A 12,078-nucleotide genomic window follows, 5' to 3' on the forward strand; every position below is an offset into this window, starting at 1 on the left:
TCGCCGTCGGCGTAACGCTTTTCGTTACGCGACGCAAAGGCGTGACGAAAAAGCGTTACGCGACGCTGACGTGTCACGAAATAGCGGTACGCCGACGCATCACGAAAAAGCGTTATGACGACGCGTTACACGACGCCGAGGTGTCACAAACAAGCGTTACGCCGACGCGTCGCAAAAAAAGTGTTACGCGACGCCGAGGCGTCACGAAGAAGCATCACGCCAACGCGTCACGAAAAAGCGTTATGCGGACGCCTTACGCGACGCCAAGGTGTTACGAAAAAGCCTTACGCGACGCCGAGGCCGAGCCGTCCCAAAAAAACGTTATGACGATGCGTTCCACGGCGCCTCGGCATCAGCGTAACGCTTTTTCGTGACGCCTCGGCGTCGCGTAAGCGTAGGCGTAACGCTTTTTGTGACGCCTCGGCGTCGCGTAACGCGTAGGCGTAACGCTTTTTCGTGACACCTCGGCGTCGCGTAACGCGTAGGCGTAACGCTTTTTCGTGACGCCTCCGCGTCGCGTAACGTTTCCACGTAACGCTTTTTCGTGACGCGTCGGCGTCGCGTAACACTTTTTCGTGACGCGTCGGCGTCGCGTAACACTTTTTCGTGACGCGTCGCGTAACGCGTCGGCGTCGCGTAACACTTTTTTGTGACGCGTCGCGTAACACGTCGGCGTAACGCTTTTTTCTGGAGCGTCACGAAAATGTGTTACGCCGACGCTTTACTGTTATGCCGACGGCACCGCCGCTCAAGCCAGAAACGGACGCCTAAGAGCAGAGCTCGAAGATGAAAGAAACATCAATGAATTCAGGTTTTAAAATCTGATGATTAAGGTTTTATAGGCAAAAATGCTTATGTGTCTAAATATTCCTAGTACATATGGAATAATCCCGTCGATGTTGCCGCGACTTGGCTGGTGCAGTGCCGTCATTCCGTGGTTACAAAACAGAGCCCTATATAGAACTCATATATTTTCAGCAATATATTTTGGAAGCTGGCAGAAACGGCAAATGTTGCCGTCAAGTGGCCGTCATGTAGCCGGGATGCAGCAATATCTTTTGGAAGCTGGAAGAAACGGCCAATGTTGCCGTCATGCAGCCGGGATGCAGCAATATCTTTTGAAAGCTGGCAGAAACGGCCAATGTTGCCGTCATGTAGCCGGGATGCAGCAATATCTTTTGTAAGCTGGCAGAAACGGCCAATGTTGCCGTCATGTAGCCGGGATGCCGCAATATTGGTTGGACGCTGGCAGAAACGGCCAATGTTGCCGTCACGTAGCCAGTTTAGAGCCGGCATCATAAATGCTGGCTCTAGACTGGTCAAGCTTGGCCCATATGGGGCCACCTTAACCTAGGGTGCCTTCATGTGCGCTTTGCATAGGGTGGTGGCATCTCGCCATTTTGTCCCACGCGTTTATTTTTATTTTCTGTTCAGAAGCGCGTGAAAGAGCGTGTCTCTGCACGCGTTTGTGGCGCTTACTGTGCTATGGCGACATTTTGTTTTCGTCGATTTCTTTGTATTTTCCTTGTGAGCGCGTGCTGTCGGCATCGGGTACTACAAAGGGTGGCATCACCCTAAACAGAAGGACATTAAGGCACCCTACCTTAACCATGCTGAGACCAATGTCGGCACAATATCTTGTGCTGTCTGGGGTACGGTGTAACGAGTGCTCCTAAAATTTTACAGATGTTAATAGATGGCCTCCTCAAGAACATTCGCGGAGCAGTTCCTTACTTTGATGACATTCTCATTGCTGCTGCCGCATAAGGTGAGCTGGCCTCTCGACTTCACAAGGCGCATCAGCGCTTCAAGAATGCAGGCCTCCGGGTCAAAAAAGAAAAAGGCGTAATCAATGTACCTGAGGCTGACTTCCTGGGTTTCCGTGTGACTGCTGCCAGCATATTTCCCACAGATGCAAAGGTTGCAGCAATCGACGAGGCACCTCCTCCAAAAACATGCAAGAGTTACAAGCATTCCTCGGCTTGCTCAATTTCCACCACAGTTTCTTGAAGGGCAAGGCTACAGTTGCGGAGCCCCTCCACCGACTCCAGGACGAGAAGACAATGTGGACCTCAGGAGGGAGGCAGCAAACAGCATATGATGCACTGACGAGCCTCCTTTCTTCAAACACAGTTCTGACCAACTTCGACCCAACCAATCCTGTGGTCCAGACATGTGATGCTAGCCCTGTGGACATTGGGGCAGCGCTTAGCCACAGGCTGGACGACTCCAGGAAGGTGCCCATTGCATTTTACTCACATACTCTATCGGAGCAGGAGCACAACTTCGCGCAAATCGATCGCAAGGTGCTGGCCACAGTGTCGAGCGAGAAGAAATTTTATGACCATCTCTATGCTCGCGAGTTTGTGAATGTAACAGATCACAAGCCTCACCTTTGAATCTTTCTGTCTGACAAGGTGACCCCACCCATTCTGGCCCCACAAATGGTCTATTGTTTTGAATGTCTGCAGTTACACACTGGTCCATCAGTTCGGGGGAGGAGGTCGCCAACGCTGATGCACTCAGCAGAGTGCCTTCGCATGCGAATGTCCGTGCTCCACCACCGCTACTAGAGGTCTTCATGCTGGAGATGTCTACGAAGCCTCCTCTGCAGGCCACAGACATCGCTGTTTTGACGAGGCGAGACCCTGTGCTGTCTCGTGTTTTGAGCTGGGCACTGGGGGGTTGGCCTTCGGAGCGTTTGGGCGACGAGTTTTAGGCCTATGAACAGAGACAGCATGGTATCTCGGTGAAAAAGGGGTGTGTTCTGCGGGGTAACAGAGTTGTGATCCCCACTGAAGGCCGAGCTCAGGTACTGGAGGCACTGCATAGCGCGCATCCAGGGATCGTCCGCATGATTGCCCTCAGCCGCAGCTACGTGTGGTGGCCGAAGATGGAATTTGACATTAAACGCAAGATGAACACGTGCGGTGCACGCCAGGCGTAGAGACCAGATCCCCTTCAGGCCCCCGTGCACCGCTGAGAGAGAACGAGGACGCCGTCGTCCCGTCTTCGAATAGACTTTGCTAGCCCTTTTCACGGGCACGTTTTCTTCATAGCTGCGGACAATTTCTCCAAGTGGCTGAAGGTGATATCAGTGTCTTCCATGCCCAGTGCCACGGTCATCAAGTGCCTGCGTCGCCTTTTTGCAGCTCATGGACTACATGACACTATTTTATTGGACAATGCAGCGCAGTTCGTGTCTGAGGAGTCCAAACAGTTCCTAGCAAGCGGCCTGATTCACCACACATCTGCGCAATTGCATCCAGCCACCAATGGGCAGGCGGAGCACACGGTTAGAACAACTAAGAATGGTTTGAAGCGAATCATCCAGAGCGATTGGGACGGACGCCTAACGAGTTTCCTTCTCCGGTAGCATGTCACTCCATTCACAAGTACGGAAAGGAGCCCTGTACAGTTGCTCTTCAACTCCCGTCCAAGACACTCCTGGACAGAGTGCACCCAGACGGGGGTCAGAGACTACCACGGACGGACCGTCCACACTGAAGAGCAAGAACCAGCACGTAGTTTTTCGTCCGACGATGCAGTGTATGTGCGGAACTATGCTTCTGGACCACGCTGGGATCCCGCAGTTGTTGCTGAAGTGGTAGGGCCACTGTCATACCGGACTCAAACACCGGACGGCCGGCAACTGTGGCGACACACGGACCAAATGCGGTGCCGGTATTTGGATTCTCAGCCTACTGAGCAACCACAGGCCAGCGACTCCTCTAGGCCGCACGACTTACACACCGACACAAGCCGAACAGCCTCCCATTTATAGTTCTCGCCATGTCAGATGGCCAGTTTATCTGAATGACTTCGTCTAAAGTGCCAATGGGGGGGGGGGGGGGGGATCGCTCTGTACCCACCAGCAAGGAGCCGCCCTTGGAGCGACCCTGTGTTCGAGAGTAGTATGTGCGCCATGTTCCTTTGGCGTTGCTACTTCCTGCTGCCGCCTTTTGCACGGCTGCAACATTAAACCACTTCTGGAAACCTTCTCGCGTACAAGTTCATTGCCCTGCTCTACATCTAAGTAACGGCATGAGCAGGACAAAACAAAACCAAACGGCACTCCAGTGCCAACTCTATAGACCTTCCGCTTATCGCTAAACTTCTGCGACTCTAAAGTTGCAGCATGTTTCACAGGTTATATACAAAATTACACAACAGGGCGCTATTCAAGAAGATCTCAGCTAGTCACTGATACATAACTATAAGCCAAAGACTCCCTGTATGCACATGATAGTTTACCAGGTGTGTAGAATACTGCAATGCTTTATAACATCAGTGACGGGACCGGGAGGGGTTCCTCAGCTGTCATTCAGGGCAGGCAGATATAGGCTCTGATATGCTTGAATACATGGTTTACTAGTTACGAAGTTAAACATTACCATTACTTATTGGTAATTGCATTGTTCTCGTTTGCATCACTGCCCACAACACTACAATGGCCATGGCCTAGAGCTATGACAACACACCAAAGGACACAAGACAGCAAGGCACTGGCTGTCAGACGAGATGTACATAATAGGTTCGTCGAAAACTCTGAGAACCCCGACATAGAGCAGTAGGTATGCCTCTCTACCTGCATCTTGCTGATCTGATTAGTGACCTCTTTCGGCTAAGACTGAACTTAGAAAGACAAAGTCGACACACTTTACAGGTTCTTTTTTTTCTACAGTTTACGTTGAAAATACAAAACTACACACGGAAAGGTGCTTCCATAGAGTGTTCAATCTTTGCATGCCTAGGGCTCAAATGCAGTAAATGACACAAAACAAAAAGGTAAACTAAAAGACAAAGAAAGATAATTAAAAAAATTAGTAACACAGACAGTTTCGTCGTTACTGTCCACGATGTGAAGGCCGCTGTCGGGTTGGTCCGGCCTGCCGTCGTCGTGCCTGAGGTAACTGCGCGATCAGGGCATTCCTCACAGCCAGGCCCCTCGCGTAGATGTGACGCTCGTGTGGTGCAGCCACAGCAGCTCCATCCTGCAAGTCACAAGAAAATTGCTGTGTACTAAAATTACAAATTGCATTGTCAAGAAGACATGTTGGTAACAGAGCGACATGGCATCAAGAAACAATCCATTGGACGTGGATTCTTGCCTCAGATGTATAAATACCTTGTGGGGATTAGAAAACACAACTAAGAAAGGCCGCAGTCAGGCCTTTCTTTGTCGTGTTCACAGGGGGGTGACCTTTCATAGGGAGGTGAGAGTCAGCCTGCAAGGGTGCTGTATCGCCATGACAACATAGGTAGCCCAACGTCGGCTTTAAATAATTGGTACCATGACGACTTCATCCCTCCACCTGGGTGAAAGGTGAGCTAGAACACTAGAAACACCAGTGATGGGAATGATATGGGTCATTTTGGAACACTGTTTGGAGCAGAAAAAACACTTTTGTACCATAAGCATAATCTGAAATCTTATTCAATCGACTGCAAAATAATATGTTAAGAATCATGTGTTGGCCTGTCTAAATAAAATACAATGCTTTTGTGGCTCATGTGCCAAAAATTATGACAAGCATGTCATAATAAACACATTCGGTTCCGACCAAGATTCAAAGCTGCTGGTCTTTCCTCACCTGGAACTGCTACACTTTTTTTACTTTGCCCTTCTGTAGAGCCACTTCCCAGCATAAATAAATTTCAAAGATATATCTTACATGCAGAGACTCACTATGGCACAAAGAAAGCATGTGGAAAATAAATAACTCTTTAAAAAGTTCACTGAAATTGTTGGTGTTATTCCCAAGCATTCATTTCACTGCCGACCACAAAAAGGTGGGTGTTAACTAAACGTAAAAAGGGTGTTAACTAAACATAACAATTAAACCTAAAAAGCAGCCCAGCCATGTTTGGTGAATGTGAATGTTCAACCCTTTCCAGATACTCAAGTGCGAAGTATCCTCAACTAAAATTTGAATTTTAAAAAAAGAAAGAAGCATAATTACAACCAGCAATACACGCGACTTGTCAGAATTCTCTGGTTTAGCAGATAAACTAATACCTCAGTTTAATTTAGCAAACTTTACTGCCACATATATGGTGCCAATCAGCACTCACCCAGGCATATATTTTTTTCAAGTCCACATTTGACTTGCAGTTGAGAACCATTCTATACCGAAGGGGTGTTTCACCCATTAAATTTAGGCTGCACTGCAGCGAAGCAAAAGTCACGAAATTGCGATGTTCACTTTGCAGGCGTAACCTTTCTGCAGTGCATCAGTGAATGGTGAAAGGTTACTCAATGGAGCTATTTAAACTCCCCAAACACACCACAAACAATGAGCAATGTTCCAAAATTTCTCAGAACCAAGTCACGTTCGGTACGAAGGTCGTATCAAACTACACATTACTTTCAGCGATACCCAAAAGTTATGAAAATTCACACATGCGTAACTTAACAATCTGGCAGTGAAGTGATGCATTAAGATACTTTCTAATTTGATAAAATAAATAGAGCTTTTGGAGCATTGTTAGCACATATTCTTCGCATTAAGCTGAACGTTAGCAGAATGTAGCAAGGTAGACACTTTTGCACAGTTGGGTGCAAATGGTGCAGCAATCTTATCACTGCAACAGGCACCTCTGCATGCATCTTAAAGCTCAAGCCATGTCAATATACTGGCAAGAGTAACAGTGAAAGTGACTAGTCTCTATTTAAACAGGGGCGATTTATCAAGATCTGGCATGAAAATGGCCAGCTTCTATTTATGGACACTTTTCAATGTTCTCAATATGCACTCTATGAAGCCAAATGTGCACGGTGTGAATTGCTTCCAACTAAGATATCTGAATAGGGTGTTATTGATGGGTTCATCAAACGGTCCAATAGTTATTTGCCAGGGCGCTTAAACGTTACCCATATTTCGGGAGCCTTGTCGTCGCCGCACACCTCCAACTTTTGGAGTCGTTCGAGGATATAATGTTGGTCCTCGTTTGCAGAATATTTTTGCTAATGATAATTTTGATTCGGTTCAGTTCCCTGAATTGTTACAGTATGCTGACGATGTAAATATATATCGCAAGGTTGAAGGACACTGCATGGAATTGCAGAGGAATATTGGAGCAGTCAATGCGTGGCCTTCAAATAACGGCCTAAGCTGAATTCAAGAAAGACTAACGTCATCAAATTTAGTCTAAAACAGAGTGCATACTTGTCGTTCCATGCACAGCATATCCGAAGTAAACAAAATTTTTGTCATATATGATCCTGGCATGTTATCGGGCTCCAGACTTCGAATGGACTCGCACAATAATGCTATGCTCGCTTCATCACCGCGGATGCTTGGCATGGTTTCTAGAACTACCTGAGAGGTTAAAATACTGTAATCTGTGCTCGTGTTGTATGCTATGTCCACTCAGGTCTGGACTTTGCATCTACTGCCTAGGTTTCAGTTAATTCTTTGAAACCTAATCAACTTTAAAACATCCAGAGAAGTTACATTAGTTTTATGTATGACCGACACCTCGGAAAGAAACGTTAGCATAACCGTACCTGGCTACTAGGTGAACTGGGTACGGACACACTTTCGGAAGAAAAAGAACTTAATGGTTTGTAATTTTTGCAAAATCTTTTAAATGACAAAGTGTCATGCCCAAGGCAAGAACTCGCCGTGAGCTTTTCTGTTCCTCATTCTTAAGGTGAGTGGAAATGTCTTATGTTGGTAGGTGCTTCAAGCTCTTGCCCATCATGCGAACGAGACTCATTTTATAGTGTTTCATTGTCTGTGACTGACATGTCTATGGCCTTGAATAATTTAAAGAAACTTAGTGATGTTAAAGCTCCCATAAAATATGTCGAAGTTTAATTTGTTAATTATATTTGTGAGTGTAGTTTTAGAATCTTAAATATGTTTCTCCGTCTGTGTTTTTATAAATGTACTGTGACAGAAAATATGAGCTGAAAGTCCTTCACACTTCTTTGTCATGCCTGCCTGTTTTTGACAGAATTATTGTAAAAACCAGGAATGGAATGCAAAGTGAAGGTGCTATATTTCAAACTATTTGTCAAAACTGGAGAAAATAGAGCTTGTTGGGAGTGCATACGCAGAAAAAAACCAGGTCAGATGTTTCAGCTCATATTGCCAAAAGGGCTACCACCAGAAAGGCGCGAAGTTGTTGGCGGAATAGTGAACAAACAAACTGTGCTAGAGGCTGCAGTGTTTTGAGAACACTTAATGGTTTGACCCGTGGCGACCCAGGTGGCGGTTCTTGTGGCTCAGGTCCACCGTTGCTTGAACCGCCCTCTACGTCGTCTCCTTCTTCAGCTTCGGGTTCCGGCTCCTCCGCAGCGATGCAAATGTTGTGCAGAACTGCACAGGCTGCAATGATGGTGGCAGCGGTCTGCGGTGGGTGGTACAGGGTCCGGTGCTTGTGGAGGCAACGGAACCTGTTCTACAACAGGCCGATGCAGCGCTCCACCCCAGATTGCACGGAGGAGTGGGCCACGTTGAACCTCGCTTCCCGAGAGTTTGACTGGAGCGTGCCGGGAACTGGCGTAATCAGCCATGGGGCAAGGCCATAGCCACTGTCTCCTGCATGCCCAACAAGAACGCATGACATCAGACACTAAAATAAATCAAGCATTGTGAAATAAACCTTGGCCACCACTCACAAATGCATATATTAGGGGTGGAAAAACTGCGGCTCGCTTGCCGCATGCGGCTCACCGCGGGTTTAAGTGCGACTTACGCCTTTCGGGGAGTGTACCCCCTTCCCCTCCTGTGTTCCAAAGACGAAACGATTCCTAGAACTTAAAATTAAATGCTCGCAGTCTTGGCAGCCTAGTGCTACACTACGTACATACAGCTGGACTGCTCCTTGACACATTGATGTGTCCATTGACACTGTTTCCTTTATTGCTCTAGAAAGAATTTCCAACCGAATAGGCGTAACGGGTGTCAGGGGCAGTAGCTGGCTAGCAAACCAGCCAAAGCATTCATTTTTGCTTATTGATTTAAGTAACTTTCTGCTGCTTGGTGTTATTTGTTGTAGTCAACGATAATACTTGTCCCCTTTAGAAAGCACTGTTCCCTCCATATTGTTTCTTTTTTAAAAGTTGCCTCCCCCTCCTCTTTTTTTCCTACGGCTCTTTGAACTTTTGTTGTTTTGTCTGTGGCTCTAACCCCATGTCACTCTGGCCACCCCTGGCATATATTCTGGAGAGAACACGCATCTTGCAGGCAGGGGTGAGAAAAGGACCAATCTTCAGAATGTTTCCTTTTTTTCCCGCAGATTCAAATACCTCCATCAACCTGAACCATACATGAACCATGCTAACCTTGCATAAACTGAAGCAGTGCATTAAAGGGGCAAAATTTATTTTGGAATATTAAGTAAAGTCTTTACTTCAATTCTATGGCATATGACTTACTGAATGTCCTCCTCACGGAGCCTGTAAGGAGCTGACAGTGGTGGTTTGAACAACTACTAGCAAATGATAAATTCAGACCTTTTTGACACAATTATGTTATCTGCACAGCCACTTGAAATGTTATGTTTTTCCTGCATGGGGTCATGTACCAGTGCAAATCCCATTTTATAAGAAAAAATAAGTTTATTTTTTTAGTTTGTCTTGTAAAAATTAAGAAAAAAATCAATTGGATTGTTTTTTATTAAAAATATGAAGAGTCATACTGATGTACAAGGTACAGTTTAGTCACTATTTGTCCACGTGTGTCCTTGTTGGTTGTTGTGGTAATTATGGCATAAGACAGAAGACACCAATGAGAAACAGTGCTGTGGCCTCACCATTCACCCCATTGTCAAGTACATTTGTGAAATGCTAGTTTAATTTCCTACCCAGCAGGAATTCCCCAGGCTAAAGGAGGCCGCTTTCCATCGCCCTTCGGAGGGACGACCGCTTCCACACGTAGCCATCATGGGCCCCACCAGGCATACTTGGGTCTATGTACATGATCCGTGCCTTGTAGTCACACACCTGCAGAGGACAGCGACGGAAGTTTGTCACATCAATCGTATGGAATTCCAACACACTGCTGTTATTATTAAAGAGTGAGCAATCCATGGCCAAGCTTCTTCCCTATGGTTAATTTTGTTACACTTGGAGAAAGGACGCATACATTATTTTTATTAGTGCAAGCATTGTCGGTACAAATTAATATTCTACTTCTCACACTAAATGGCATGTGGTGTATAGGGTGTTTTCACTGACGTAATTTCGTCCACCATTTTGTTGTTGCGAGCTGTCTGGCGTGTGCCAAACTCGAGCATTCCAAGGATTTACATGCCCCCTCAAATGCGTACAGCACCGCTGACATCATCTCAACCGATTACAATGTAATCCTTCAATGTAGTAAATTTGTTTGAAAAAACAAACTAACAACAAAATGGCGAATTGACGTCATGTGCAAACAACCTATTCACCTGCTGCATGTTTCTGCCTCACACTTCATTTGCTCTACTCTAAATGACTTCATTTTCGTGGGCTCGGTATATTGAAAATTTGGTGAACTGTGGCACCGAGGAATCGTTAGTGAGCATTAAATTTCGGAATTCGGAGTTCTACATATTCGTTATCATAGGGAAACATGTCTACATTATCTATTATTTTTAATATTAATTAAGTCGCGATGTTCGCCAATATTACGTCCATGCAAACATTAAGTTACTTCCAGAACTTGTTGAACAAACTCATTCTCCTAAAATGCATCTCTGAGTTCAACAAGACCGCTTCTGCGCATCATTGTGTGTCAAAGTCTTGAGAAGAAAACAAGCTATAGAATACTCTTTGCATAGACTCAAGAACGAATAGTCTTCTTCTTGTATGCTAGTAAAACTACAATTAGAAACATGTTGGCAGACAAATGCAGGAATTTAAATGTACAGTTCTTCTCCAACTGTCACATACAGAATTATCTCAATGTTATCACTGCCACACACCACTGTTACCTCGACTAGTCAGAAGCCCAAATCTAAGGGATACTGTCACTGAAGGCACAAAAGATGCACAGCACAGAATCGTTCACAAGTTTGCCTATTACACAGATGTTTAGAGAAAAATGCTTGTCCGAACTTACATTATATTGCTTTCGCGAAGTAGCTTATTCCCAGTGTTCACTGGTCATACTCATAATAGGAGGACATGATCCGAAACACAGTGCAAAAGCATTCAAGGCTGTTTTTTACTCACAAACGGGTATTGGCGGGGCGACGACCTCGCCAAACACCACTTTTGTCGCGCCTCAAGATCATGACTCGATGAACTTTGTTTTGTCTATTTTGCACCTCTTAAATGGAGTAATTGGTCCCTCAATGAACATTTGCTAGCAACTTAGCAGATAAAATAAAAGTTAAAAAGGCTATGTCAGAGTGTCGCCCGACGGCACTCTTGCAGAGCGTTCAAGCGCCCTCCGACGGCATTCCACTCGCGCCTTTAAGTGCTGTCCAAAAGAAAGTCGGACGGCGCGTGTATCACTGAGGAGCGCGCTGTCCGCAGAGGAATCATTGCTTGCTACTCAGTTCACTGGCGAATCACCGTATACACAGTTCAAAAAGAAATAGGATAGCAAAAGAGAGGAACTGCACAACTTACCACCATAACATTGAGTGCGTACTGATGCTTTCGGCACCAGTAGGCCGCCGTGGTGACGGTCTCCGTGTCTCGCGGGCCCAGGATCGCGACATGAGTCCCGTCCACGTACCCATCGACGCCTGCAAGCATGCCGTCGGCTCGGGCGAAGCCCTCCTTGGTGGCGGCTCTGCTTTCCGCGTGGAAGTTAATCCAGCCGCTGCCGAGGCACTCCACGATGGCAGCAGCAACAGCTCTGACAGCCCGGCTAACTGTCATCTGGGAGACTGACAGGTGTTCGTCTGCCGCCACCATGCCTTGAAAGCTACCGGTTCCGAAGAACCGGAGCGCGCAGAGAACTTGCTGTTCCACGGTCATCGTGGACGCGATTGAACGCCGCGTCCGGAGTCCGGGCGTCGAACGAAGCTCGTCGCAGAGCCAACGCACAACGTTCTTCGATAGCCGGTACTGTCGCCGAAAGTCGTCGTCGGGGAGTTGAAAGGCGTCCCGGTGGTCTCGGTAGCGACGCCGAC

General features: G+C 46.7%; 1 pseudogene; it reads right to left on the reverse strand.

Annotated features, from left to right (window-relative positions):
* Nucleotides 1-4,847: 4,847 nt before the first annotated feature.
* Nucleotides 4,848-11,800, reverse strand: LOC8037766 (annotated as a pseudogene).
* Between the last annotated feature and the right edge of the window lie 278 nt (nt 11,801-12,078).

The sequence above is a fragment of the Ixodes scapularis genome, unplaced genomic scaffold (genome assembly GCF_016920785.2).
Source record: "Ixodes scapularis isolate PalLabHiFi unplaced genomic scaffold, ASM1692078v2 ptg000769l_1__unscaffolded, whole genome shotgun sequence".
NCBI lineage: Eukaryota > Metazoa > Arthropoda > Arachnida > Ixodida > Ixodidae > Ixodes > Ixodes scapularis.